Raw genomic sequence first — 25,294 nt, 5'->3', positions numbered from 1 at the left:
TAACCTGTAGACCAGAGTACAAGTCTAAGACCTTAGCTATTAGGCCAGAGTACGAGTCTAAGACCTTAGCTATTAGGCCAGAGTAAGAGTTAAGATCTTAACCAGTAGGCCAGAGTGAGAGTTAAGACCTTAGCTATTAGGCCAGAGTAAGAGTTAGGACCTTAGCTATTAGGCCAGAGTAAGAGTTAAGACCTTAACCATTAGGCCAGAGTATGAGTCTAAGACCTTAGCTATTAGGCCAGAGTAAAAGTTAAGACCTTAACCAGTAGGCCAGAGTAAGAGTTAAGACCTCAGCTATTAGGCCAGAGTAAGAGTTAAGACCTTAACCATTAGGCCAGAGTAAGAGTTAAGACCTTAACCATTAGGCCAGAGTACGAGTCTAAGACCTTAGCTATTAGGCCAGAGTAAGAGTTAAGACCTTAACCAGAAGGCCCGAGTAAGAGTTAAGACCTTAACCTGCAGGCCAGAGTGCGAGTCTAAGACCTTAGCTATTATCCCAGAGTAAGAGTTAAGACCTTAACCAGTAGGCCAGAGTAAGAGTTAAGACCTTAGCTATTAGGCCAGAGTACGAGTCTAAGACCTTAGCTATTAGGCCAGAGTAAGAGTTAAGACCTTAACCATTAGGCCAGAGTATGAGTCTAAGACCTTAGCTATTAGGCCAGAGTAAGAGTTAAGACCTTAGCTATTAGGCCAGAGTAGGAGTTAAAAGCTTAACCATTAGGCCAGAGCACGAGTCTAAGACCTTAGCTATTAGGCCAGAGTACGAGTCTAAGACCTTAGCTATTAGGCCAGAGTAAAAGTTAAGACCTTAACCATTAGGCCAGAGTACGAGTCTAAGACCTTAGCTATTAGGCCAGAGTACGAGTCTAAGACCTTAACCAGTAGGCCAGAGTAAGAGTTAAGACCTTAACCATTAGGCCAAAGTACGAGTCTAAGATCTTAGCTATTAGGCCAGAGTAAGAGTTAAGACCTTAGCTATTAGGCCACATTACGAGTCTAAGATCTTTGCTATTAGGCCAGAGTAAGAGTTAAGACCTTAGCTATTAGGCCAGAGTAAGAGTTAAGACCTTAACCAGTAGGCCAGAGTACGAGTCTAAGACCTTAGCTATTATGCCAGAGTAAGGGTAAAGACCTTAACCAGTAGGCCAGAGTAAGAGTTAAGACCTTAACCTGTAGGCCAGAGTACAAGTCTAAGACCTTAGCTATTAGGCCAGAGTACGAGTCTAAGACCTTAGCTATTAGGCCAGAGTAAGAGTTAAGACCTTAACCATTAGGCCAGAGTACGAGTTAAGACCTTAACCAGTAGGCCAGATTACGAAGCTAAGACCTTAGCTGTTAGGCCAGAGTAAGAGTTGAGACCTTAGCTATTAGGCCAGAGTAAAAGTTAAGACCTTAACCATTAGGCCAGAGTACGAGTCTAAGACCTTAGCTATTATGCCAGAGTAAGGGTAAAGACCTTAACCAGTAGGCCAGAGTAAGAGTTAAGACCTTAACCTGTAGGCCAGAGTACAAGTCTAAGACCTTAGCTATTAGGCCAGAGTACGAGTCTAAGACCTTAGCTATTAGGCCAGAGTAAGAGTTAAGATCTTAACCAGTAGGCCAGAGTGAGAGTTAAGACCTTAGCTATTAGGCCAGAGTAAGAGTTAGGACCTTAGCTATTAGGCTAGAGTAAGAGTTAAGACCTTAACCATTAGGCCAGAGTATGAGTCTAAGACCTTAGCTATTAGGTCAGAGTAAAAGTTAAGACCTTAACCAGTAGGCCAGAGTAAGAGTTAAGACCTCAGCTATTAGGCCAGAGTAAGAGTTAAGACCTTAACCAGTAGGCCAGAGTAAGAGTTAAGACCTTAACCATTAGGCCAGAGTACGAGTCTAAGACCTTAGCTATTAGGCCAGAGTAAGAGTTAAGACCTTAACCAGAAGGCCCGAGTAAGAGTTAAGACCTTAACCTGCAGGCCAGAGTGCGAGTCTAAGACCTTAGCTATTATCCCAGACTAAGAGTTAAGACCTTAACCAGTAGGCCAGAGTACGAGTCTAAAACCTTAGCTATTAGGCCAGAGTAAGAGTTAAGACCTTAACCAGTAGGCCAGAGTAAGAGTTAAGAACTTACCCATTAGGCCAGAGTATGAGTCTAAGACCTTAGCTATTAGGCCAGAGTAAGAGTTAAGACCTTAGCTATTAGGCCAGAGTAGGAGTTAAAAGCTTAACCATTAGGCCAGAGCACGAGTCTAAGACCTTAGCTATTAGGCCAGAGTACGAGTCTAAGACCTTAGCTATTAGGCCAGAGTAAAAGTTAAGACCTTAACCATTAGGCCAGAGTACGAGTCTAAGACCTTAGCTATTAGGCCAGAGTACGAGTCTAAGACCTTAGCTATTAGGCCAGAGTAAGAGTTAAGACCTTAACCAGTAGGCCAGAGTACAAGGCTAAGACCTTAGCTATTAGGCCAGAGTAAGAGTTAAAACCTTAGCTATTGGGCCAAAGTAAAAGTTAAGACCTTAACCATTAGGCCACAGTACGAGTCTAAGACCTTAGCTATTAGGCCAGAGTAAGAGATAAGACCTTAACCATTAGGCCGGAGTACGAGTCTAAGACCTTAGCTATTAGGCCAGAGTACGAGTCTAAGACCTTAGCTATTAGAGCAGAGTAAGCGTTAAGACCTTAACCATTAGGCCAGAGTACAAGTTAAGACCTTAACCAGTAGGCCAGATTATGAAGCTAAGACCTTAGCTATTAGGCCAGAGTAAGAGTTAAGACCTTAGCTATTAGGCCAGAGTACAAGTCTAAGACCTTAGCTATTAGGCCAGAGTACGAGTCTAAGACCTTAGCTATTAGGCCAGAGTAAGAGTTAAGATCTTAACCAGTAGGCCAGAGTGAGAGTTAAGACCTTAGCTATTAGGCCAGAGTAAGAGTTAGGACCTTAGCTATTAGGCCAGAGTAAGAGTTAAAACCTTAACCATTAGGCCAGAGTATGAGTCTAAGACCTTAGCTATTAGGCCAGAGTAAAAGTTAAGACCTTAACCAGTAGGCCAGAGTAAGATTTAAGACCTCAGCTATTAGGCCAGAGTAAGAGTTAAGACCTTAACCAGTAGGCCAGAGTAAGAGTTAAGACCTTAACCATTAGGCCAGAGTACGAGTCTAAGACCTTAGCTATTAGGCCAGAGTAAGAGTTAAGACCTTAACCAGAAGGCCCGAGTAAGAGTTAAGACCTTAACCTGCAGGCCAGAGTGCGAGTCTAAGACCTTAGCTATTATCCCAGAGTAAGAGTTAAGACCTTAACCAGTAGGCCAGAGTACGAGTCTAAAACATTAGCTATTAGGCCAGAGTAAGAGTTAAGACCTTAACCAGTAGGCCAGAGTAAGAGTTAAGACCTTAACCATTAGGCCAGAGTATGAGTCTAAGACCTTAGCTATTAGGCCAGAGTAAGAGTTAAGACCTTAGCTATTAGGCCAGAGTAAGAGTTAAAACCTTAGCTATTGGGCCAAAGTAAAAGTTAAGACCTTAACCATTAGGCCACAGTACGAGTCTAAGACCTTAGCTATTAGGCCAGAGTAAGAGATAAGACCTTAACCATAAGGCCGGAGTACGAGTCTAAGACCTTAGCTATTAGGCCAGAGTACGAGTCGAAGACCTTAGCTATTAGAGCAGAGTAAGCGTTAAGACCTTAACCATTAGGCCAGAGTACAAGTTAAGACCTTAACCAGTAGGCCAGATTAAGAAGCTAAGACCTTAGCTATTAGGCCAGAGTAAGAGTTAAGACCTTAGCTATTAGGCCAGAGTAAAAGTTAAGACCTTAACCATTAGGCCAGAGTACGAGTCTAAGACCTTAGCTATTATGCCAGAGTAAGGGTAAAGACCTTAACCAGTAGGCCAGAGTAAGAGTTAAGACCTTAACCTGTAGGCCAGAGTACAAGTCTAAGACCTTAGCTATTAGGCCAGAGTACGAGTCTAAGACCTTAGCTATTAGGCCAGAGTAAGAGTTAATATCTTAACCAGTAGGCCAGAGTGAGAGTTAAGACCTTAGCTATTAGGCCAGAGTAAGAGTTAGGACCTTAGCTATTAGGCCAGAGTAAGAGTTAAAACCTTAACCATTAGGCCAGAGTATGAGTCTAAGACCTTAGCTATTAGGCCAGAGTAAAAGTTAAGACCTTAACCAGTAGGCCAGAGTAAGAGTTAAGACCTTAGCTATTAGGCCAGAGTAAGAGTTAAGACCTTAACCAGTAGGCCAGAGTAAGAGTTAAGACCTTAACCATTAGGCCAGAGTACGAGTCTAAGACCTTAGCCATTAGGCCAGAGTAAGAGTTAAGACCTTAACCAGAAGGCCCGAGTAAGAGTTAAGACCTTAACCTGCAGGCCAGAGTGCGAGTCTAAGACCTTAGCTATTATCCCAGAGTAAGAGTTAAGACCTTAACCAGTAGGCCAGAGTACGAGTCTAAAACCTTAGCTATTAGGCCAGAGTAAGAGTTAAGACCTTAACCAGTAGGCCAGAGTAAGAGTTAAGACCTTAACCATTAGGCCAGAGTATGAGTCTAAGACCTTAGCTATTAGGCCAGAGTAAGAGTTAAGACCTTAGCTATTAGGCCAGAGTAGGAGTTAAAAGCTTAACCATTAGGCCAGAGCACGAGTCTAAGACCTTAGCTATTAGGCCAGAGTACGAGTCTAAGACCTTAGCTATTAGGCCAGAGTAAAAGTTAAGACCTTAACCATTAGGCCAGAGTACGAGTCTAAGACCTTAGCTATTAGGCCAGAGTAGGAGTTAAGACCTTAACCATTAGGCCAGAGTACGAGTCTAAGACCTTAGCTATTAGGCCAGAGTACGAGTCTAAGACCTTAGCTATTAGGCCAGAGTAAGAGTTAAGACCTTAACCAGTAGGCCAGAGTAAGAGTTAAGACCTTAACCAGTAGGCCAGGATACGAGGCTAAGACCTTAGCTATTAGGCCAGAGTAAGAGTTAAAACCTTAGCTATTAGGCCAGAGTAAAATTTAAGACGTTAACCATTAGGCCACAGTACGAGTCTAAGACCTTAGCTATTAGGCCAGAGTAAGAGTTAAGACCTTAACCATTAGGCCAGAGTACGAGTCTAAGACCTTAGCTATTAGGCCAGAGTACAAGTCTAAGACCTTAGCTATTAGAGCAGAGTAACGTTAAGACCTTAACCATTAGACCAGAGTACGAGTTAAGACCTTAACCAGTAGGCCAGAGTACGAAGCTAAGACCTTAGCTATAAGGCCCGAGTAAGAGTTAAGACCTTAGCTGTTAGGCCAGAGTACGAGACTAAGACCTTAGCTATTATCCCAGAGTAAGAGTTAAGACCTTAACCAGTAGGCCAGAGTATGAGTCTAAAACCTTAGCTATTAGGCCAGAGTAAGAGTTAAGACCTTAACCAGTAGGCCAGAGTAAGAGTTAAGACCTTAACTATTAGGCCAGAGTAAGAGTTAAGACCTTAGCTATTAGTCCAGAGTAAAAGTTAAGACCTTAACCATTAGGCCAGAGTACGAGTCTAAGACCTTAGCTATTAGGCCAGAGTAGGAGTTAAGACCTTAACCATTAGGCCAGAGTACGAGTCTAAGACCTTAGCTATTAGGCCAGAGTACGAGTCTAAGACCTTAGCTATTAGGCCAGAGTAAGAGTTAAGACCTTAACCAGTAGGCCAGAGTAAGAGTTAAGACCTTAACCAGTAGGCCAGAGTACAAGGCTAAGACCTTAGCTATTAGGCCAGAGTAAGAGTTAAAACCTTAGCTATTAGGCCAAAGTAAGAGTTAAGACCTTAACCATTAGGCCAGAGTACGAGTCTAAGACCTTAGCTATTAGGCCAGAGTAAGAGTTAAAACCTTAACCAGAAGGCCCGAGTAAGAGTTAAGACCTTAACCTGCAGGCCAGAGTGCGAGTCTAAGACCTTAGCTATTATCCCAGAGTAAGAGTTAAGACCTTAACCAGTAGGCCAGAGTACGAGTCTAAAACCTTAGCTATTAGGCCAGAGTAAGAGTTAAGACCTTAACCAGTAGGCCAGAGTAAGAGTTAAGACCTTAACCATTAGGCCAGAGTATGAGTCTAAGACCTTAGCTATTAGGCCAAAGTAAGAGTTAAGACCTTAGCTATTAGGCCAGAGTAAGAGTTAAAACCTTAGCTATTGGGCCAAAGTAAAAGTTAAGACCTTAACCATTAGGCCACAGTACGAGTCTAAGACCTTAGCTATTAGGCCAGAGTAAGAGATAAGACCTTAACCATTAGGCTGGAGTACGAGTCTAAGACCTTAGCTATTAGGCCAGAGTACGAGTCTAAGACCTTAGCTATTAGAGCAGAGTAAGCGTTAAGACCTTAACCATTAGGCCAGAGTACAAGTTAAGACCTTAACCAGTAGGCCAGATTACGAAGCTAAGACCTTAGCTATTAGGCCAGAGTAAGAGTTAAGACCTTAGCTATTAGGCCAGAGCAAAAGTTAAGACCTTAACCATTAGGCCAGAGTACGAGTCTAAGACCTTAGCTATTATGCCAGAGTAAGGGTAAAGACCTTAACCAGTAGGCCAGAGTAAGAGTTAAGACCTTAACCTGTAGACCAGACTACAAGTCTAAGACCTTAGCTATTAGGCCAGAGTACGAGTCTAAGACCTTAGCTATTAGGCCAGAGTAAGAGTTAAGATCTTAACCAGTAGGCCAGAGTGAGAGTTAAGACCTTAGCTATTAGGCCAGAGTAAGAGTTAGGACCTTAGCTATTAGGCCAGAGTAAGAGTTAAGACCTTAACCATTAGGCCAGAGTATGAGTCTAAGACCTTAGCTATTAGGCCAGAGTAAAAGTTAAGACCTTAACCAGTAGGCCAGAGTAAGAGTTAAGACCTCAGCTATTAGGCCAGAGTAAGAGTTAAGACCTTAACCATTAGGCCAGAGTAAGAGTTAAGACCTTAACCATTAGGCCAGAGTACGAGTCTAAGACCTTAGCTATTAGGCCAGAGTAAGAGTTAAGACCTTAACCAGAAGGCCCGAGTAAGAGTTAAGACCTTAACCTGCAGGCCAGAGTGCGAGTCTAAGACCTTAGCTATTATCCCAGAGTAAGAGTTAAGACCTTAACCAGTAGGCCAGAGTAAGAGTTAAGACCTTAGCTATTAGGCCAGAGTACGAGTCTAAGACCTTAGCTATTAGGCCAGAGTAAGAGTTAAGACCTTAACCATTAGGCCAGAGTATGAGTCTAAGACCTTAGCTATTAGGCCAGAGTAAGAGTTAAGACCTTAGCTATTAGGCCAGAGTAGGAGTTAAAAGCTTAACCATTAGGCCAGAGCACGAGTCTAAGACCTTAGCTATTAGGCCAGAGTACGAGTCTAAGACCTTAGCTATTAGGCCAGAGTAAAAGTTAAGACCTTAACCATTAGGCCAGAGTACGAGTCTAAGACCTTAGCTATTAGGCCAGAGTAGGAGTTAAGACCTTAACCATTAGGCCAGAGTACGAGTCTAAGACCTTAGCTATTAGGCCAGAGTACGAGTCTAAGACCTTAGCTATTAGGCCAGAGTAAGAGTTAAGACCTTAACCAGTAGGCCAGAGTAAGAGTTAAGACCTTAACCAGTAGGCCAGGGTACGTGGCTAAGACCTTAGCTATTAGGCCAGAGTAAGAGTTAAAACCTTAGCTATTAGGCCAGAGTAAAATTTAAGACCTTAACCATTAGGCCACAGTACGAGTCTAAGACCTTAGCTATTAGGCCAGAGTAAGAGTTAAGACCTTAACCATTAGGCCAGAGTATGAGTCTAAGACCTTAGCTATTAGGCCAGAGTACGAGTCTAAGAGCTTAGCTATTAGAGCAGAGTAAGCGTTAAGACCTTAACCATTAGGCCAGAGTACGAGTTAAGACCTTAACCAGTAGGCCAGAGTACGAAGCTAAGACCTTAGCTATTAGGCCCGAGTAAGAGTTAAGACCTTAGCTGTTAGGCCAGAGTACGAGACTAAGACCTTAGCTATTATCCCAGAGTAAGAGTTAAGACCTTAACCAGTAGGCCAGAGTATGAGTCTAAAACCTTAGCTATTAGGCCAGAGTAAGAGTTAAGACCTTAACCAGTAGGCCAGAGTAAGAGTTAAGACCTTAACTATTAGGCCAGAGTAAGAGTTAAGACCTTAGCTATTAGGCCAGAGTAAGAGTTAAGACCTTAGCTATTAGGCCAGAGTAGGAGTTAAAAGCTTAACCATTAGGCCAGAGTACGAGTCTAAGACCTTAGCTATTAGGCCAGAGTAAGAGTTAAGACCTTAACCAGTAGGCCAGAGTAAGAGTTAAGACCTTAACCAGTAGGCCAGAGTACGAGTCTAAGACCTTAGCTATTAGTCCAGTGTAAGAGTTAAGACCTTAGCTATTAGGCCAGAGTAAAAGTTAAGACCTTAACCATTAGGCCAGAGTACGAGTCTAAGACCTTAGCTATTAGGCCAGAGTAGGAGTTAAGACCTTAACCATTAGGCCAGAGTACGAGTCTAAGACCTTAGCTATTAGGCCAGAGTACGAGTCTAAGACCTTAGCTATTAGGCCAGAGTAAGAGTTAAGACCTTAACCAGTAGGCCAGAGTAAGAGTTAAGACCTTAACCAGTAGGCCAGAGTACAAGGCTAAGACCTTAGCTATTAGGCCAGAGTAAGAGTTAAAACCTTAGCTATTAGGCCAAAGTAAAAGTTAAGACCTTAACCATTAGGCCACAGTACGAGTCTAAGACCTTAGCTATTAGGCCAGAGTAAGAGATAAGACCTTAACCATTAGGCCGGAGTACGAGTCTAAGACCTTAGCTATTAGGCCAGAGTACGAGTCTAAGCCCTTAGCTATTAGAGCAGAGTAAGCGTTAAGACCTTAACCATTAGGCCAGAGTACGAGTTAAGACCTTAACCAGTAGGCCAGATTACGAAGCTAAGACGTTAGCTATTAGGCCAGAGTAAGAGTTAAGACCTTAGCTATTAGGCCAGAGTAAAAGTTAAGACCTTAACCATTAGGCCAGAGTACGAGTCGAAGACCTTAGCTATTAGGCCAGAGTAAGAGTTAAGACCTTAACCATTAGGCCAGAGTACGAGTCTGGGACCTTCGCTATTAGGCCAGAGTACGAGTCTAAGACCTTAGCTATTAGGCCAGAGTAAGAGTTAAGACCTTAGCTATTAGGCCAGAGTAAGAGTTAAGACCTTAACCATTATGCCAGAGTACGAGTCTAATACCTTAGCTATTAGGCCAGAGTAAGTGTTAAGACCTTAGCTATTAGGCCAGAGTAAGAGTTAAGACCTTAACCATTAGGCCAGAGTACTAGTCTAAGACCTTAGCTATTAGGCTAGAGTAAGTGTTAAGACCTTAGCTATTAGGCCAGAGTAAGAGTTAAGACCTTAACCAGTAGGCCGGAGTAAGAGTTAAGACCGTAACCAGTAGGCCAGAGTAAGAGATAAGACCTTAACCATTAGGCCAGAGTACGAGTCTAAGACCTTAGCTATTAGGCCAGAGTACGAGTCTAAGACCTTAGCTATTAGAGCAGAGTAAACGTTAAGGCCTTAACCATTAGGCCAGAGTACGAGTTAAGACCTTAACCAGTAGGCCAGAGTACGAAGCTAAGACCTTAGCTATTAGGCCAGAGTAAGAGTTAAGACCTTAGCTATTAGGCCAGAGAAAAAGTTAAGACCTTAACCATTAGGCCAGAGTACGAGTCTAAGACCTTAGCTATTAGGCCAGAGTAAGAGTTAAGACCTTAACCATTAAGCCAGAGTACGAGTCTAGGACCTTAGCTATTAGGCCAGAGTACGAGTCTAAGACCTTAGCTATTAGGCCAGAGTAAGAGTTAAGACCTTAGATATTAGGCCAGAGTAAGAGTTAAGACCTTATTCATTAGGCCAGAGTACGAGTCTAAGACCTTAGCTATTAGGCCAGAGTAAGTGTTAAGACCTTAGCTATTAGGCCAGAGTAAGAGTTAAGACCTTAACCAGTAGGCCAGAGTAAGAGTTAAGACCTTAACCATTAGGCCAGAGTACGAGTCTAAGACCTTAGCTATTAGGCCAGAGTACGAGTCTAAGACCTTAACCAGTAGGCCAGAGTAAGAGTTAAGACCTTAACCATTAGGCCAAAGTACGAGTCTAAGATCTTAGCTATTAGGCCAGAGTAAGAGTTAAGACCTTAGCTATTAGGCCAGATTACGAGTCTAAGACCTTTGCTATTAGGCCAGAGTAAGAGTTAAGACCTTAGCTATTAGGCCAGAGTAAGAGTTAAGACCTTAACCAGTAGGCCAGAGTAAGAGTTAAGACCTTAACCATTAGGCCAGAGTATGAGTCTAAGACCTTAGCTATTAGGCCAGAGTAAGAGTTAAGACCTTAGCTATTAGGCAAGAGTAAGCGTTAAGACCTTAGCTATTAGGCCAGAGTAAGAGTTAAGACCTTAACCAGTAGGCCAGAGTAAGAGTTAAGACCTTAACCAGTAGGCCAGAGTAAGAGTTAAGACCTTAACCATTAGGCCAGAGTATGAGTCTAAGACCTTAGATATTAGGCCAGAGTAAGAGTTAAGACCTTAACCAGTAGGCCAAAGTAAGAGTTAAGACCTTAACCAGCAGGCCAGAGTACGAGTCTAAGACCTTAGCTATTAGGCCAGAGTAAGAGTTAAGACCTTAATCATTAGGCCAGTGTACAAATCTAAGACCTTAGCTATTAGGCCAGAGTAAGAGTTAAGACCTTAACCAGTAGGCCAGAGTAAGAGTTAAGACCTTAACCATTAGGCCAGATTACGAAGCTAAGACCTTAGCTATTAGGCCAGAGTAAGAGTTAAGACCTTAGCTATTAGGCCAGAGTAAAAGTTAAGACCTTAACCATTAGGCCAGAGTACGAGTCTAAGACCTTAGCTATTATGCCAGAGTAAGGGTAAAGACCTTAACCAGTAGGCCAGAGTAAGAGTTAAGACCTTAACCTGTAGACCAGAGTACAAGTCTAAGACCTTAGCTATTAGGCCAGAGTACGAGTCTAAGACCTTAGCTATTAGGCCAGAGTAAGAGTTAAGATCTTAACCAGTAGGCCAGAGTGAGAGTTAAGACCTTAGCTATTAGGCCAGAGTAAGAGTTAGGACCTTAGCTATTAGGCCAGAGTAAGAGTTAAGACCTTAACCATTAGGCCAGAGTATGAGTCTAAGACCTTAGCTATTAGGCCAGAGTAAAAGTTAAGACCTTAACCAGTAGGCCAGAGTAAGAGTTAAGACCTCAGCTATTAGGCCAGAGTAAGAGTTAAGACCTTAACCATTAGGCCAGAGTAAGAGTTAAGACCTTAACCATTAGGCCAGAGTACGAGTCTAAGACCTTAGCTATTAGGCCAGAGTAAGAGTTAAGACCTTAACCAGAAGGCCCGAGTAAGAGTTAAGACCTTAACCTGCAGGCCAGAGTGCGAGTCTAAGACCTTAGCTATTATCCCAGAGTAAGAGTTAAGACCTTAACCAGTAGGCCAGAGTAAGAGTTAAGACCTTAGCTATTAGGCCAGAGTACGAGTCTAAGACCTTAGCTATTAGGCCAGAGTAAGAGTTAAGACCTTAACCATTAGGCCAGAGTATGAGTCTAAGACCTTAGCTATTAGGCCAGAGTAAGAGTTAAGACCTTAGCTATTAGGCCAGAGTAGGAGTTAAAAGCTTAACCATTAGGCCAGAGCACGAGTCTAAGACCTTAGCTATTAGGCCAGAGTACGAGTCTAAGACCTTAGCTATTAGGCCAGAGTAAAAGTTAAGACCTTAACCATTAGGCCAGAGTACGAGTCTAAGACCTTAGCTATTAGGCCAGAGTAGGAGTTAAGACCTTAACCATTAGGCCAGAGTACGAGTCTAAGACCTTAGCTATTAGGCCAGAGTACGAGTCTAAGACCTTAGCTATTAGGCCAGAGTAAGAGTTAAGACCTTAACCAGTAGGCCAGAGTAAGAGTTAAGACCTTAACCAGTAGGCCAGGGTACGAGGCTAAGACCTTAGCTATTAGGCCAAAGTAAGAGTTAAAACCTTAGCTATTAGGCCAGAGTAAAATGTAAGACCTTAACCATTAGGCCACAGTACGAGTCTAAGACCTTAGCTATTAGGCCAGAGTAAGAGTTAAGACCTTAACCATTAGGCCAGAGTATGAGTCTAAGACCTTAGCTATTAGGCCAGAGTACGAGTCTAAGACCTTAGCTATTAGAGCAGAGTAAGCGTTAAGACCTTAACCATTAGGCCAGAGTACGAGTTAAGACCTTAACCAGTAGGCCAGAGTACGAAGCTAAGACCTTAGCTATTAGGCCCGAGTAAGAGTTAAGACCTTAGCTGTTAGGCCAGAGTACGAGACTAAGACCTTAGCTATTATCCCAGAGTAAGAGTTAAGACCTTAACCAGTAGGCCAGAGTATGAGTCTAAAACCTTAGCTATTAGGCCAGAGTAAGAGTTAAGACCTTAACCAGTAGGCCAGAGTAAGAGTTAAGACCTTAACTATTAGGCCAGAGTAAGAGTTAAGACCTTAGCTATTAGGCCAGAGTAAGAGTTAAGACCTTAGCTATTAGGCCAGAGTAGGAGTTAAAAGCTTAACCATTAGGCCAGAGTACGAGTCTAAGACCTTAGCTATTAGGCCAGAGTACGAGTCTAAGACCTTAGCTATTAGGCCAGAGTAAGAGTTAAGACCTTAACCAGTAGGCCAGAGTAAGAGTTAAGACCTTAACCAGTAGGCCAGAGTACGAGTCTAAGACCTTAGCTATTAGTCCAGTGTAAGAGTTAAGACCTTAGCTATTAGGCCAGAGTAAAAGTTAAGACCTTAACCATTAGGCCAGAGTACGAGTCTAAGACCTTAGCTATTAGGCCAGAGTAGGAGTTAAGACCTTAACCATTAGGCCAGAGTACGAGTCTAAGACCTTAGCTATTAGGCCAGAGTACGAGTCTAAGACCTTAGCTATTAGGCCAGAGTAAGAGTTAAGACCTTAACCAGTAGGCCAGAGTAAGAGTTAAGACCTTAACCAGTAGGCCAGAGTACAAGGCTAAGACCTTAGCTATTAGGCCAGAGTAAGAGTTAAAACCTTAGCTATTAGGCCAAAGTAAAAGTTAAGACCTTAACCATTAGGCCACAGTACGAGTCTAAGACCTTAGCTATTAGGCCAGAGTAAGAGATAAGACCTTAACCATTAGGCCGGAGTACGAGTCTAAGACCTTAGCTATTAGGCCAGAGTACGAGTCTAAGCCCTTAGCTATTAGAGCAGAGTAAGCGTTAAGACCTTAACCATTAGGCCAGAGTACGAGTTAAGACCTTAACCAGTAGGCCAGATTACGAAGCTAAGACGTTAGCTATTAGGCCAGAGTAAGAGTTAAGACCTTAGCTATTAGGCCAGAGTAAAAGTTAAGACCTTAACCATTAGGCCAGAGTACGAGTCTAAGACCTTAGCTATTAGGCCAGAGTAAGAGTTAAGACCTTAACCATTAGGCCAGAGTACGAGTCTGGGACCTTCGCTATTAGGCCAGAGTACGAGTCTAAGACCTTAGCTATTAGGCCAGAGTAAGAGTTAAGACCTTAGCTATTAGGCCAGAGTAAGAGTTAAGACCTTAACCATTATGCCAGAGTACGAGTCTAATACCTTAGCTATTAGGCCAGAGTAAGTGTTAAGACCTTAGCTATTAGGCCAGAGTAAGAGTTAAGACCTTAACCATTAGGCCAGAGTACTAGTCTAAGACCTTAGCTATTAGGCTAGAGTAAGTGTTAAGACCTTAGCTATTAGGCCAGAGTAAGAGTTAAGACCTTAACCAGTAGGCCGGAGTAAGAGTTAAGACCGTAACCAGTAGGCCAGAGTAAGAGATAAGACCTTAACCATTAGGCCAGAGTACGAGTCTAAGACCTTAGCTATTAGGCCAGAGTACGAGTCTAAGACCTTAGCTATTAGAGCAGAGTAAACGTTAAGGCCTTAACCATTAGGCCAGAGTACGAGTTAAGACCTTAACCAGTAGGCCAGAGTACGAAGCTAAGACCTTAGCTATTAGGCCAGAGTAAGAGTTAAGACCTTAGCTATTAGGCCAGAGAAAAAGTTAAGACCTTAACCATTAGGCCAGAGTACGAGTCTAAGACCTTAGCTATTAGGCCAGAGTAAGAGTTAAGACCTTAACCATTAAGCCAGAGTACGAGTCTAGGACCTTAGCTATTAGGCCAGAGTACGAGTCTAAGACCTTAGCTATTAGGCCAGAGTAAGAGTTAAGACCTTAGATATTAGGCCAGAGTAAGAGTTAAGACCTTATTCATTAGGCCAGAGTACGAGTCTAAGACCTTAGCTATTAGGCCAGAGTAAGTGTTAAGACCTTAGCTATTAGGCCAGAGTAAGAGTTAAGACCTTAACCAGTAGGCCAGAGTAAGAGTTAAGACCTTAACCATTAGGCCAGAGTACGAGTCTAAGACCTTAGCTATTAGGCCAGAGTACGAGTCTAAGACCTTAACCAGTAGGCCAGAGTAAGAGTTAAGACCTTAACCATTAGGCCAAAGTACGAGTCTAAGATCTTAGCTATTAGGCCAGAGTAAGAGTTAAGACCTTAGCTATTAGGCCAGATTACGAGTCTAAGACCTTTGCTATTAGGCCAGAGTAAGAGTTAAGACCTTAGCTATTAGGCCAGAGTAAGAGTTAAGACCTTAACCAGTAGGCCAGAGTAAGAGTTAAGACCTTAACCATTAGGCCAGAGTATGAGTCTAAGACCTTAGCTATTAGGCCAGAGTAAGAGTTAAGACCTTAGCTATTAGGCAAGAGTAAGCGTTAAGACCTTAGCTATTAGGCCAGAGTAAGAGTTAAGACCTTAACCAGTAGGCCAGAGTAAGAGTTAAGACCTTAACCAGTAGGCCAGAGTAAGAGTTAAGACCTTAACCATTAGGCCAGAGTATGCGTCTAAGACCTTAGCTATTAGGCCAGAGTAAGAGTTAAGACCTTAACCAGTAGGCCAAAGTAAGAGTTAAGACCTTAACCAGCAGGCCAGAGTACGAGTCTAAGACCTTAGCTATTAGGCCAGAGTAAGAGTTAAGACCTTAATCATTAGGCCAGTGTACAAATCTAAGACCTTAGCTATTAGGCCAGAGTAAGAGTTAAGACCTTAACCAGTAGGCCAGAGTAAGAGTTAAGACCTTAACCATTAGGCAAGAGTACGAGTCTAAGACCTTAGCTATTAGGCCAGAGTAAGAGTTAAGACCTTAGCTATTAGGCCAGAGTAAGAGTTAAGACCTTAACCAATAGGCCAGAGTACGAGTCTAAGACCTTAGCTATTAGGACAGAGTAAGAGTTAAGACCTTAGCTATCAGGCCAGAGTAACAGTTAAGACCTTAACCAGTAGGCCAGAGTAAGAGGTAAGACCTTAACCATTAGGCCAGAGTACGAGTCTAAGACCTTAGCTATTAGGACAGAGTAAGAGTTAAGACCTTAGCTATTAGGCCAGAGTAACAGTTAAGACCTTAACCAGTAGGCCAGAGTAAGAGTTAAGACCTTAGCTATTAGGCCAGATTACGAGTCTAAGACCTTAGCTAATAGGCCAGAGTAACAGTTAAGACCTTAACCAGTAGGCCAGAGTAAGAGTTAAGACCTTAGCTATTAGGCCAGATTACGAGTCTAAGACCTTAGCTATTAGGCCAGAGTAAGTGTTAAGACCTTAGCTATTAGAGCAGAGTAAACGTTAAGGCCTTAACCATTAGGCCAGAGTACGAGTTAAGACCTTAACCAGTAGGCCAGAGTACGAAGCTAAGACCTTAGCTATTAGGCCAGAGTAAGAGTTAAGACCTTAGCTATTAGGCCAGAGAAAAAGTTAAGACCTTAACCATTAGGCCAGAGTACGAGTCTAAGACCTTAGCTATTAGGCCAGAGTAAGAGTTAAGACCTTAACCATTAAGCCAGAGTACGAGTCTAGGACCTTAGCTATTAGGCCAGAGTACGAGTCTAAGACCTTAGCTATTAGGCCAGAGTAAGAGTTAAGACCTTAGATAATAGGCCAGAGTAAGAGTTAAGACCTTATTCATTAGGCCAGAGTACGAGTCTAAGACCTTAGCTATTAGGCCAGAGTAAGTGTTAAGACCTTAGCTATTAGGCCAGAGTAAGAGTTAAGACCTTAACCAGTAGGCCAGAGTAAGAGTTAAGACCTTAACCATTAGGCCAGAGTACGAGTCTAAGACCTTAGCTATTAGGCCAGAGTACGAGTCTAAGACCTTAACCAGTAGGCCAGAGTAAGAGTTAAGACCTTAACCATTAGGCCAAAGTACGAGTCTAAGATCTTAGCTATTAGGCCAGAGTAAGAGTTAAGACCTTAGCTATTAGGCCAGATTACGAGTCTAAGACCTTTGCTATTAGGCCAGAGTAAGAGTTAAGACCTTAGCTATTAGGCCAGAGTAAGAGTTAAGACCTTAACCAGTAGGCCAGAGTAAGAGTTAAGACCTTAACCATTAGGCCAGAGTATGAGTCTAAGACCTTAGCTATTAGGCCAGAGTAAGAGTTAAGACCTTAGCTATTAGGCAAGAGTAAGCGTTAAGACCTTAGCTATTAGGCCAGAGTAAGAGTTAAGACCTTAACCAGTAGGCCAGAGTAAGAGTTAAGACCTTAACCATTAGGCCAGAGTATGAGTCTAAGACCTTAGCTATTAGGCCAGAGTAAGAGTTAAGACCTTAACCAGTAGGCCAAAGTAAGAGTTAAGACCTTAACCAGCAGGCCAGAGTACGAGTCTAAGACCTTAGCTATTAGGCCAGAGTAAGAGTTAAGACCCTAACCCCTTCGATGCTGCGCAGATTCCGCCGCTGTGCTGACGGAATCTTGCGCGGGCGTGGTCATGACGGAATGGTTCCGTCATGAGCACAGCTCAACCGTGGGTCATGACGGAACCATTCCGTCATGAGCACCGAAGGGGTTAATCATTAGGCCAGTGTACAAATCTAAGACCTTAGCTATTAGGCCAGAGTAAGAGTTAAGACCTTAACCAGTAGGCCAGAGTAAGAGTTAAGACCTTAACCATTAGGCAAGAGTACGAGTCTAAGACCTTAGCTATTAGGCCAGAGTAAGAGTTAAGACCTTAGCTATTAGGCCAGAGTAAGAGTTAAGACCTTAACCAATAGGCCAGAGTACGAGTCTAAGACCTTAGCTATTAGACAGAGTAAGAGTTAAGACCTTAGCTATCAGGCCAGAGTAACAGTTAAGACCTTAACCAGTAGGCCAGAGTAAGAGGTAAGACCTTAACCATTAGGCCAGAGTACGAGTCTAAGACCTTAGCTATTAGGACAGAGTAAGAGTTAAGACCTTAGCTATTAGGCCAGAGTAACAGTTAAGACCTTAACCAGTAGGCCAGAGTAAGAGTTAAGACCTTAGCTATTAGGCCAGATTACGAGTCTAAGACCTTAGCTATTAGGCCAGAGTAAGTGTTAAGACCTTAGCTATTAGGCCAGAGTAAGAGTTAAGACCTTAACCAGTAGGCCAGAGTAAGAGTTAAGACCTTAACCATTAGGCCAGAGTACGAGTCTATGACCTTAGCTATTAGGCCAGAGTACGAGTCTAAGACCTTAACCAGTAGGCCAGAGTAAGAGTTAAGACCTTAACCATTAGGCCAAAGTACAAGTCTAAGATCTTAGCTATTAGGCCAGAGTAAGAGTTAAGACCTTAGCTATTAGGCCAGATTACGAGTCTAAGACCTTTGCTATTAGGCCAGAGTAAGAGTTAAGACCTTAGCTATTAGGCCAGAGTAAGAGTTAAGACCTTAACCAGTAGGCCAGAGTAAGAGTTAAGACCTTAACCATTAGGCCAGAGTATGAGTCTAAGACCTTAGCTATTAGGCCAGAGTAAGAGTTAAGACCTTAGCTATTAGGCAAGAGTAAGCGTTAAGACCTTAGCTATTAGGCCAGAGTAAGAGTTAAGACCTTAACCAGTAGGCCATAGTAAGAGTTAAGACCTTAACCATTAGGCCAGAGTATGAGTCTAAGACCTTAGCTATTAGGCCAGAGTAAGAGTTAAGACCTTAACCAGTAGGCCAGAGTACGAGTCTAAGACCTTAGCTATTAGGCCAGAGTAAGAGTTAAGACCTTAACCATTAGGCCAGAGTACAAATCTAAGACCTTAGATTTTAGGCCAGAGTAAGAGTTAAGACCTTAACCGGTAGGCCAGAGTAAGAGTTAAGATCTTAACCATTAGGCCAGAGTACGAGTCTAAGACCTTAGCTATTAGGCCAGAGTAAGAGTTAAGACCTTAGCTATTAGGCCAGAGTAAGAGTTAAGACCTTAACCAGTAGGCCAGAGTAAGAGTTAAGACCTTAACCATTAGGCCAGAGTACGAGTCTAAGACCTTAGCTATTAGGCCAGAGTAAGAGTTAAGACCTTAACCAGAAGGCCCGAGTAAGAGTTAAGACCTTAACCTGCAGGCCAGAGTGCGAGTCTAAGACCTTAGCTATTATCCCAGAGTAAGAGTTAAGACCTTAACCAGTAGGCCTGAGTACGAGTCTAAAACCTTAGCTATTAGGCCAGAGTAAGAGTTAAGACCTTAACCAGTAGGCCAGAGTAAGAGTTAAGACCTTAACCATTAGGCCAGAGTATGAGTCTAAGACCTTAGCTATTAGGCCAGAGTAAGAGTTAAGACCTTAGCTATTAGGCCAGAGTAGGAGTTAAAAGCTTAACCATTAGGCCAGAGCACGAGTCTAAGACCTTAGCTATTAGGCCAGAGTACGAGTCTAAGACCTTAGCTATTAGGCCAGAGTAAAAGTTAAGACCTTAACCATTAGGCCAGAGTACGAGTCTAAGACCTTAGCTATTAGGCCAGAGTAGGAGTTAAGACCTTAACCATTAGGCCAGAGTACGAGTCTAAGACCTTAGCTATTAGGCCAGAGTACGAGTCTAAGACCTTAGCTATTAGGCCAGAGTAAGAGTTAAGACCTTAACCAGTAGGCCAGGGTACGAGGCTAAGACCTTAGCTATTAGGCCAGAGTAAGAGTTAAAACCTTAGCTGTTAGGCCAGAGTAAAATTTAAGACCTTAACCATTAGGCCACAGTACGAGTCTAAGACCTTAGCTATTAGGCCAGAGTAAGAGTTAAGACCTTAACCATTAGGCCAGAGTACGAGTCTAAGACCTTAGCTATTAGGCCAGAGTACGAGTCTAAGACCTTAGCTATTAGAGCAGAGTAAGCGTTAAGACCTTAACCATTAGGCCAGAGTACGAGTTAAGACCTTAACCAGTAGGCCAGAGTACGAAGCTAAGACCTTAGCTATTAGGCCCGAGTAAGAGTTAAGACCTTAGCTGTTAGGCCAGAGTACGAGACTAAGACCTTAGCTATTATCCCAGAGTAAGAGTTAAGACCTTAACCAGTAGGCCAGAGTATGAGTCTAAAACCTTAGCTATTAGGCCAGAGTAAGAGTTAAGACCTTAACCAGTAGGCCAGAGTAAGAGTTAAGACCTTAACTATTAGGCCAGAGTAAGAGTTAAGACCTTAGCTATTAGGCCAGAGTAAGAGTTAAGACCTTAGCTATTAGGCCAGAGTAGGAGTTAAAAGCTTAACCATTAGGCCAGAGTACGAGTCTAAGACCTTAGCTATTAGGCCAGAGTACGAGTCTAAGACCTTAGCTATTAGGCCAGAGTAAGAGTTAAGACCTTAACCAGTAGGCCAGAGTAAGAGTTAAGACCTTAACCAGTAGGCCAGAGTACGAGTCTAAGACCTTAGCTATTAGTCCAGTGTAAGAGTTAAGACCTTAGCTATTAGGCCAGAGTAAAAGTTAAGACCTTAACCATTAGGCCAGAGTACGAGTCTAAGACCTTAGCTATTAGGCCAGAGTAGGAGTTAAGACCTTAACCATTAGGCCAGAGTACGAGTCTAAGACCTTAGCTATTAGGCCAGAGTACGAGTCTAAGACCTTAGCTATTAGGCCAGATTAAGAGTTAAGACCTTAACCAGTAGGCCAGAGTAAGAGTTAAGACCTTAACCAGTAGGCCAGAGTACAAGGCTAAGACCTTAGCTATTAGGCCAGAGTAAGAGTTAAAACCTTAGCTATTAGGCCAAAGTAAAAGTTAAGACCTTAACCATTAGGCCACAGTACAAGTCTAAGACCTTAGCTATTAGGCCAGAGTAAGAGATAAGACCTTAACCATTAGGCCGGAGTACGAGTCTAAGACCTTAGCTATTAGGCCAGAGTACGAGTCTAAGCCCTTAGCTATTAGAGCAGAGTAAGCGTTAAGACCTTAACCATTAGGCCAGAGTACGAGTTAAGACCTTAACCAGTAGGCCAGATTACGAAGCTAAGACGTTAGCTATTAGGCCAGAGTAAGAGTTAAGACCTTAGCTATTAGGCCAGAGTAAGAGTTAAGACCTTAACCATTAGGCCAGAGTACTAGTCTAAGACCTTAGCTATTAGGCCAGAGTAAGTGTTAAGACCTTAGCTATTAGGCCAGAGTAAGAGTTAAGACCTTAACCAGTAGGCCAGAGTAAGAGTTAAGACCGTAACCAGTAGGCCAGAGTAAGAGATAAGACCTTAACCATTAGGCCAGAGTACGAGTCTAAGACCTTAGCTATTAGGCCAGAGTACGAGTCTAAGACCTTAGCTATTAGAGCAGAGTAAACGTTAAGGCCTTAACCATTAGGCCAGAGTACGAGTTAAGACCTTAACCAGTAGGCCAGAGTACGAAGCTAAGACCTTAGCTATTAGGCCAGAGTAAGAGTTAAGACCTTAGCTATTAGGCCAGAGAAAAAGTTAAGACCTTAACCATTAGGCCAGAGTACGAGTCTAAGACCTTAGCTATTAGGCCAGAGTAAGAGTTAAGACCTTAACCATTAAGCCAGAGTACGAGTCTAGGACCTTAGCTATTAGGCCAGAGTACGAGTCTAAGACCTTAGCTATTAGGCCAGAGTAAGAGTTAAGACCTTAGATATTAGGCCAGAGTAAGAGTTAAGACCTTAATCATTAGGCCAGAGTACGAGTCTAAGACCTTAGCTATTAGGCCAGAGTAAGTGTTAAGACCTTAGCTATTAGGCCAGAGTAAGAGTTAAGACCTTAACCAGTAGGCCAGAGTAAGAGTTAAGACCTTAACCATTAGGCCAGAGTACGAGTCTAAGACCTTAGCTATTAGGCCAGAGTACGAGTCTAAGACCTTAACCAGTAGGCCAGAGTAAGAGTTAAGACCTTAACCATTAGGCAAAAGTACGAGTCTAAGATCTTAGCTATTAGGCCAGAGTAAGAGTTAAGACCTTAGCTATTAGGCCAGATTACGAGTCTAAGACCTTTGCTATTAGGCCAGAGTAAGAGTTAAGACCTTAGCTATTAGGCCAGAGTAAGAGTTAAGACCTTAACCAGTAGGCCAGAGTAAGAGTTAAGACCTTAACCATTAGGCCAGAGTATAAGTCTAAGACCTTAGCTATTAGGCCAGAGTAAGAGTTAAGACCTTAGCTATTAGGCAAGAGTAAGCGTTAAGACCTTAACCAGTAGGCCAGAGTAAGAGGTAAGACCTTAACCATTAGGCCAGAGTACGAGTCTAAGACGTTAGCTATTAGGCCAGAGTACGAGTTAAGACCCTAGCTATTAGGCCAGAGTAAGAGTTAAGACCTTAACCATTAGGCCAGAGTACGAGTCTAGGACCTTAGCTATTATGCCAGAGTAAGGGTAAAGACCTTAACCAGTAGGCCAGAGTAAGAGTTAAGACCTTAACCTGTACGCCAGAGTACAAGTCTAAGACCTTAGCTATTAGGCCAGAGTACGAGTCTAAGACCTTAGCTATTAGGCCAGAGTAAGAGTTAAGACCTTAACCAGTAGGCCAGAGTAAGAGTTAAGACCTTAGCTATTAGGCCGGAGTAAGAGTTAGGACCTTAGCTATTAGGCCAGAGTAAGAGTTAAGACCTTAACCATTAGGCCAGATTATGAGTCTAAGACCTTAGCTATTAGGCCAGAGTAAAGGTTAAGACCTTAACCAGTAGGCCAGAGTAAGAGTTAAGACCTCAGCTATTAGGCCAGAGTAAGAGTTAAGACCTTAACCAGTAGGCCAGAGTAAGAGTTAAGACCTTAACCATTAGGCAAGAGTACGAGTCTAAGACCTTAGCTATTAGGCCAGAGTAAGAGTTAAGACCTTAGCTATTAGGCCAGAGTAAGAGTTAAGACCTTAACCAATAGGCCAGAGTACGAGTCTAAGACCTTAGCTATTAGGACAGAGTAAGAGTTAAGACCTTAGCTATCAGGCCAGAGTAACAGTTAAGACCTTAACCAGTAGGCCAGAGTAAGAGGTAAGACCTTAACCATTAGGCCAGAGTACGAGTCTAAGACCTTAGCTATTAGGACAGAGTAAGAGTTAAGACCTTAGCTATTAGGCCAGAGTAAGAGTTAAGACCTTAACCAGTAGGCCAGAGTAAGAGTTAAGACCTTAGCTATTAGGCCAGATTACGAGTCTAAGACCTTAGCTATTAGGCCAGAGTAAGTGTTAAGACCTTAGCTATTAGGCCAGAGTAAGAGTTAAGACCTTAACCAGTAGGCCAGAGTAAGAGTTAAGACCTTAACCATTAGGCCAGAGTACGAGTCTATGACCTTAGCTATTAGGCCAGAGTACGAGTCTAAGACCTTAACCAGTAGGCCAGAGTAAGAGTTAAGACCTTAACCATTAGGCCAAAGTACGAGTCTAAGATCTTAGCTATTAGGCCAGAGTAAGAGTTAAGACCTTAGCTATTAGGCCAGATTACGAGTCTAAGACCTTTGCTATTAGGCCAGAGTAAGAGTTAAGACCTTAGCTATTAGGCCAGAGTAAGAGTTAAGACCTTAACCAGTAGGCCAGAGTAAGAGTTAAGACCTTAACCATTAGGCCAGAGTATGAGTCTAAGACCTTAGCTATTAGGCCAGAGTAAGAGTTAAGACCTTAGCTATTAGGCAAGAGTAAGCGTTAAGACCTTAGCTATTAGGCCAGAGTAAGAGTTAAGACCTTAACCAGTAGGCCAGAGTAAGAGTTAAGACCTTAACCATTAGGCCAGAGTATGAGTCTAAGACCTTAGCTATTAGGCCAGAGTAAGAGTTAAGACCTTAACCAGTAGGCCAGAGTACGAGTAAAGACCTTAGCTATTAGGCCAGAGTAAGAGTTAAGACCTTAACCATTAGGCCAGAGTACAAATCTAAGACCTTAGATTTTAGGCCAGAGTAAGAGTTAAGACCTTAACCGGTAGGCCAGAGTAAGAGTTAAGACCTTAACCATTAGGCCAGAGTACGAGTCTAAGACCTTAGCTATTAGGCCAGAGTAAGAGTTAAGACCTTAGCTATTAGGCCAGAGTAAGAGTTAAGACCTTAACCAGTAGGCCAGAGTAAGAGTTAAGACCTTAACCATTAGGCCAGAGTACGAGTCTAAGACCTTAGCTATTAGGCCAGAGTAAGAGTTAAGACCTTAACCAGAAGGCCCGAGTAAGAGTTAAGACCTTAACCTGCAGGCCAGAGTGCGAGTCTAAGACCTTAGCTATTATCCCAGAGTAAGAGTTAAGACCTTAACCAGTAGGCCAGAGTACGAGTCTAAAACCTTAGCTATTAGGCCAGAGTAAGAGTTAAGACCTTAACCAGTAGGCCAGAGTAAGAGTTAAGACCTTAACCATTAGGCCAGAGTATGAGTCTAAGACCTTAGCTATTAGGCCAGAGTAAGAGTTAAGACCTTAGCTATTAGGCCAGAGTAGGAGTTAAAAGCTTAACCATTAGGCCAGAGCACGAGTCTAAGACCTTAGCTATTAGGCCAGAGTACGAGTCTAAGACCTTAGCTATTAGGCCAGAGTAAAAGTTAAGACCTTAACCATTAGGCCAGAGTACGAGTCTAAGACCTTAGCTATTAGGCCAGAGTAGGAGTTAAGACCTTAACCATTAGGCCAGAGTACGAGTCTAAGACCTTAGCTATTAGGCCAGAGTACGAGTCTAAGACCTTAGCTATTAGGCCAGAGTAAGAGTTAAGACCTTAACCAGTAGGCCAGAGTAAGAGTTAAGACCTTAACCAGTAGGCCAGGGTACGAGGCTAAGACCTTAGCTATTAGGCCAGAGTAAGAGTTAAAACCTTAGCTATTAGGCCAGAGTAAAATTTAAGACCTTAACCATTAGGCCACAGTACGAGTCTAAGACCTTAGCTATTAGGCCAGAGTAAGAGTTAAGACCTTAACCATTAGGCCAGAGTACGAGTCTAAGACCTTAGCTATTAGGCCAGAGTACGAGTCTAAGACCTTAGCTATTAGAGCAGAGTAAGCGTTAAGACCTTAACCATTAGGCCAGAGTACGAGTTAAGACCTTAACCAGTAGGCCAGAGTACGAAGCTAAGACCTTAGCTATTAGGCCCGAGTAAGAGTTAAGACCTTAGCTGTTAGGCCAGAGTACGAGACTAAGACCTTAGCTATTATCCCAGAGTAAGAGTTAAGACCTTAACCAGTAGGCCAGAGTATGAGTCTAAAACCTTAGCTATTAGGCCAGAGTAAGAGTTAAGACCGTAACCAGTAGGCCAGAGTAAGAGTTAAGACCTTAACTATTAGGCCAGAGTAAGAGTTAAGACCTTAGCTATTAGGCCAGAGTAAGAGTTAAGACCTTAGCTATTAGGCCAGAGTAGGAGTTAAAAGCTTAACCATTAGGCCAGAGTACGAGTCTAAGACCTTAGCTATTAGGCCAGAGTACGAGTCTAAGACCTTAGCTATTAGGCCAGAGTAAGAGTTAAGACCTTAACCAGTAGGCCAGAGTAAGAGTTAAGACCTTAACCAGTAGGCCAGAGTACGAGTCTAAGACCTTAGCTATTAGTCCAGTGTAAGAGTTAAGACCTTAGCTATTAGGCCAGAGTAAAAGTTAAGACCTTAACCATTAGGCCAGAGTACGAGTCTAAGACCTTAGCTATTAGGCCAGAGTAGGAGTTAAGACCTTAACCATTAGGCCAGAGTACGAGTCTAAGACCTTAGCTATTAGGCCAGAGTACGAGTCTAAGACCTTAGCTATTAGGCCAGAGTAAGAGTTAAGACCTTAACCAGTAGGCCAGAGTAAGAGTTAAGACCTTAACCAGTAGGCCAGAGTACAAGGCTAAGACCTTAGCTATTAGGCCAGAGTAAGAGTTAAAACCTTAGCTATTAGGCCAAAGTAAAAGTTAAGACCTTAACCATTAGGCCACAGTACAAGTCTAAGACCTTAGCTATTAGGCCAGAGTAAGAGATAAGACCTTAACCATTAGGCCGGAGTACGAGTCTAAGACCTTAGCTATTAGGCCAGAGTACGAGTCTAAGCCCTTAGCTATTAGAGCAGAGTAAGCGTTAAGACCTTAACCATTAGGCCAGAGTACGAGTTAAGACCTTAACCAGTAGGCCAGATTACGAAGCTAAGACGTTAGCTATTAGGCCAGAGTAAGAGTTAAGACCTTAGCTATTAGGCCAGAGTAAGAGTTAAG

This window comes from Triturus cristatus, chromosome 4_1, assembly GCF_964204655.1.
Source record: "Triturus cristatus chromosome 4_1, aTriCri1.1, whole genome shotgun sequence".
In the NCBI taxonomy this organism is placed as follows: domain Eukaryota; kingdom Metazoa; phylum Chordata; class Amphibia; order Caudata; family Salamandridae; genus Triturus; species Triturus cristatus.
This window is presented reverse-complemented; position numbering follows the sequence as displayed.